Here is a 5,361-nt window from a genome sequence, read left to right on the forward strand (position 1 = left end):
GACATTCTCATTGACTTCAGTGAGAACAGAATTAGGCCAGATTTGAATGCTTTTGAAAATCCCACCCTAAATATTTTTCTAAATGTTTTCAGTCAACCATCTGCTGAAGCTTTGACCTGCCAACTCTGTGCCACTAATTACCAAGCAATCATCTCATTCATTGTTTCTGTAAACTTGTTAATAGCTAACAGCAAATTAAGAAACCAACAGAACACTACTGGCCATCACCTACAGCCCTCAGCTAAAACCTCTCCAACGCATCATTAGTGACCTACAACCCATCCTGGACAATGATCCCTCACTTTCACAGGCCTTGAGAGGCAGGCCAGTCCTCGCCCACAGACAACCCGCCAAACTGAAGCAAATTATCACCAGCAACTATACACCGCGCCATATAACTCTAACTCAGGAACCTATCCATGCAACAAACCTCGGTGCCAACTCTGCCCACATATATACACCAGCAACACCATCACAGGACCTAACCAGATCAGCCATACCATCACTGGTTCATTCTCTTGCACATCTACTAATGTAATATATGCCATCATGTGCCAACAATGTCCCTCTGCTATATACATCGGCCAGCTGGACAGTCCCTACTTAAAAGAATCAATGGACACAAATCTGATATTAGGAATGGCAATATACAAAAACCTGTAGGGGAACACTTCAATCTTCCTGGACACACAATTGCAGAACTAAAGGTAGCCATCCTGCAGCAAAAAAACTTCCAGACCAGACTTCAAAGAGAAACTGCTGAGCTATAGTTCATCTTCAAGTTTGACACAATCAACTCAGGATTAAACAAAGACTGTGAATGGCTTGCTAACTACAAAAGCAGCTTCTCCCCTCTTGCTATTCACACCTTCATATCAGCTACTAGAAGTGAGCCTCATCCTCCCTGATTGGATCCACCTTGTCATCTCTAGCCTGATTCTGGCCTGCATATTTATACCTGCCGCTGGAAATTTCCACTACATGCATCTGATGAAGTGGGTCTGCCCACGAAAGCTTATGCTCCAACACTTCGGTTAGTCTATAAGGTGCCACAGGACTCCTTGCTGCTTTAGAAAATTAAGAAAGGATACTTAGTTTTAGTTGCTTCTCTCTCTCAATCAAAAAAAACAACAAAAAAGGACCAAATATTCATACAATAAATTGACAACAATAAAGAAAAGTTCTCTTTTCTCTCACTCCAGTAAGGATCTCCTTATACATCAACAAAATCATGTCATAGGATTGGAAGCGACCTCAGAAGGACATTGAGTTCAAATCCCTGCTAAAAGCAGAACCAACCCCAACTAAATCATCCAGCCAGGGCTTTGTCAAGCCGGGACTTAAAAATCTCTAGGGATGGAAATTCCACCCCGTCCCTAGGGAACCCATTGCAGTGCTTCACTACCTTCCTAGGGAAATAGTTTTTCCTAATATCCAACCTAGACTTCCCCCACTGTGACTTGAGACCATTGCTCCTCGTTCTGCCATCGGTCACTACTGAGAACAGCCTTTCCCCATTTACTTTGTAGCCCTCCCCCATTGTATAGTTGAAGGCTGCTACCAAATCCCCTCTCACTCTTCTCTTCTGCAGACTAAATAATCCCAAACCCCTCAGCCTCTCCTCATGGTCATGTGTTCCAGCCCCCTCATCATTTTGGTTGCCCTCTGCTGGACTTTCTCCAATGCGTCCACATCCCTTCTGTAGCGCGGGGCCAAAATTGGACACAATACTCTAGATGTGGCTGCCTCAATGCCAAATAAAAGGGGAATAATCACTTCTCTACATGTGCTGGCAATACTCCTACTAAAGCACCCTAATATGCTGTTAGCTTTCTGGGTGCCAAGGGCACACTGTTGACTCTTATCCAGCTTCTCATCCACTGTAATCCTCAGGCCCTTTTCTGCAGAACTGCTGCTTAGCCAGTCAGTCCCCAGCCTGTAACAATTCTTCCATCCCAAGTGCAGGATTCTGCACTTGTCCTTGTTTGAACCTCATCAGATTTCTTTTCACACAATCCTCTAATTTGTCTAGGTCACTCTGGAACCTATTCTTACCCTCTAGTGTATTTACCTGTCCCCCTAGAACTTAGTGTCATCCATGAACTTGCTGAGGGTGCAGTCTATTCCCTCCTCCAGGTCATTAATGATGATGTTGAACAAAACCGGCCCCAGAATATCCTTGGGATATTCCGCTTGATATCTATCGCCACATAGACACTGAGCCATTGACCACTGCCTCCTGAGCCTGACAATCTGGCCCACTTTCTATCCACCTTATACCTCATGCTGCGCTTCACCATTAAATCACATCCCCATTTGTTTGTTCATTTTCTGATTAGCTAAACCCTGTCCTTTCAAATATGCCCAGCAATGTGGGCACTGTAGAAATAAAAATAACCCTTAATATAAACTCAGGGAAACAGGAGATCTCCACGTAGCTATTTCATAAATATCTCGTGTGCTCATCTTGCATGTCAGGACTGCTAAAGAACTAGCCCAGCATTTAAGAAAACTATAGGTAAAAAATGAGACTGTGTACAATGAAAAAAAGTGACCTAATTGGTGAACTTTAATACAGGGATAAAGCATCATCATAAATAAGCTTACATGGCTTTTATACCACTATTTATAATCAATTATAAACAATAGGCCAGAGATACATGAATCATAGAATCCTAGAGCTGAAGGAGACCTCAGGAATCATCGAGGACCCAAAGCAGGACCAATCCCAACTAAATCATCCCAGCCAGGGCTTTGTCAAGCTATGACTTAAAAACCTAGGAGAGTGGTGAAGCACTGGAATGGGTTACCTAATGAGGTGGTAGAATCTTCATCCATAGAGGTTTTTATTTTCTTCTAATATCCAACCTAGACCTCCCCCCACTGCAACATGAGTTTAGAATCATATTTATTTAAATCTAAATTCATTGGGACTGCCTCACTGAAAGATTTTTGAGAATAATCTTTTGTATTTACAAATACAGATGCTGCTTCTATATCCCAAGCCTCATATGCCATATTTCTATGACTATTCCAACAAGTGAATATTCCTGACAAGAATCGTCACCAAGGGTCTGCTACAAAGCTCATGGAAATCCATGGAACCGCCTCCAACCCCCACCCCCAGTGAGCTTCAGATTAGGGCTCAAAAGGGCAACATTTTAAATGCATATTTGTGCTAAGTGAGTTCCTAATTTATACCTGAGATACTCACACTAGAAATCTGAATGTCAGAGGCACTTTCATCTTGTGAGTGAATAGAAACATACCGGCTGTGTCTAGACTGGCCAGTTTTTCTGGAAAATCAGCTGCTTTTCTGGAAAAACTTGCCAGCTGTCTACACTGGCCGCTTGAATTTACCCAAAAGCACTGACTTCCTACTGTAAGAAATCAGTGCTTTTTGCAGAAATACTATGCTGCTCCCATTCGGGCAAAAGTCCCTTTTGCGCAAAACTTTTGCGCAAAAGGGCCAGTGTAGACAGCTGAGATTTGTTTTGCGCAAAAAAGCCCTGATCGTGAAAATGGCGATCGGGGCTTTTTTGCGGAAAAGCACGTCTAGATTGGCCACGGACGCTTTTCTGCAAAAAGTGCTTTTGCGGAAAAGCGTCCGTGCCAATCTAGATGCTCTTTTCCGCAAATGCTTTTAACAGAAAACTTTTCCTTTAAAAGCATTTCTGGGAAATCATGCCAGTCTAGACGTAGCCACCATGTGTTGTGTCTGTCTCTCCAATCACAAATATTTGACCTTTGAATATTGAATATCTGCCACAAACTGTTCACAAAGCAACTATGGACTGCAAATTATTTACAAGAACTACTGCATTAATTGTTTCATGCGATAGTTCTTGCTCACCCAAAGGGCAAGGGAAAGATGCATGGTGGGTGTAAGCAGGCTACAGCATGTTACTATCAATGATCTGCATTCAAGAAGTGATGTCAACACTATCATCCACGTTATGTACGTTCGGAAAAGGAGAGGGGCTGGCCATGTAGCAAGTCAGAGACAATAGGTGGACAGCGCATATACTTCATTGGTATCTATGAGCCGTAAAAAGAACAAGAGGAATGTGTCACTAGAGGGCCCCAATGGCTCCTTGTGTTGTCTCTCGTTAGTGCTCTGGCGATGCGAGCGGTGCGGCTACGGCTCCCACTGGCGGGGTGGGGTCCGGGCCCTCCCTCACTCCTGGACCCCGGCCCAGGGCCCTAACATCAGGAGCTCGGCTCCTGACGGAAGCAGGTGGGGGCTTGCCCCTAAACACGCCTGCTCACGGGCTCTGCGACCCTCCCTGGGCCCGCACACTCCGCCAGCGGTCTTTGCCGGCCATCCTCCTCCCCCTCTACTCCGGGAACCCTCTCCCCTCCCCGCTCTCTACCGCCTCTCCCTCCCTCTCCGTACCTTCGCCGCTTCCTGCGGCTTCTTTCTTCTCCTCTGTAGCTCCGCCGGCCAGGTTTTTATCCCCGGCATGCTCCCCTACCTCCTCCTCTTCCAGGTGCCCCAGCCGGCCTGCCTCAGTCGCGCCGGTGATGTCAGCCGACGTCCCCAGCGCACGTTGATGACGCCTCCTCCCCCCGACACCCTGCCGTCCCGGCGTAAGTGGGGCTAACCCCGCGCTTCGCCACCCGCGGCCGATCCTCCGGGCGCCAGCTGGTGACGGGGTTGCTTCACCCCGTCACAGAATGCCTTCAGCACATTGGATGGATCCTTTATGGAGGATTCATGGAAGGACATGAATGAGAACTGCACAGAACAGGATGGTGTGGAAAAGTTGTGATCTGCATCGGTGGCGAGACTATTCTTGTTGATTAAATCACGGATATTCCAAGTATTCCAAGTGTTGCATGAATAATTGTGAGTAACTAATATTGTTCAACTTTAATTTGCATTCTGTGCATGAAGTGACTTTTACTGACTTTTATTCATGATTTGCTGAGTTCTAACTATATGAGATTTGGTTATCATGAAGACCAAAGGGATAGCTGTCACTCTAAAACACTGTAAATACACTGTACAATAGGAAGACCTTCAGGGCACATTCTAAAATGCAATAGTCACAGGTCTAGATATTTTTAATATCAGGAAGGCTTACTGAAGTATAAAATGGTGCTCATTTCAATGGGACAAGCAAACTAACTCAGCTTTTTTGAAAGTGCCTTTAGTCTAAATCTGCCTTCCAACATCAGTGTGGGGTCCAGAACAGGGTGCATTTGCAGGCTACTTTAGATTTAAGTGAACAAAAATGCTGGTGCCTTAGCCATTATCCAATGTGGTAAACTGTTGTCTCTTTTGCTCAGAGAGATGTGGCCACCTACATCTCAATAATCACCAGGGATATGAAAGGCTAACTGGTTAAATGTTAAGAT

Source organism: Pelodiscus sinensis, chromosome 4, assembly GCF_049634645.1.
Source record: "Pelodiscus sinensis isolate JC-2024 chromosome 4, ASM4963464v1, whole genome shotgun sequence".
Taxonomy (NCBI): domain Eukaryota; kingdom Metazoa; phylum Chordata; order Testudines; family Trionychidae; genus Pelodiscus; species Pelodiscus sinensis.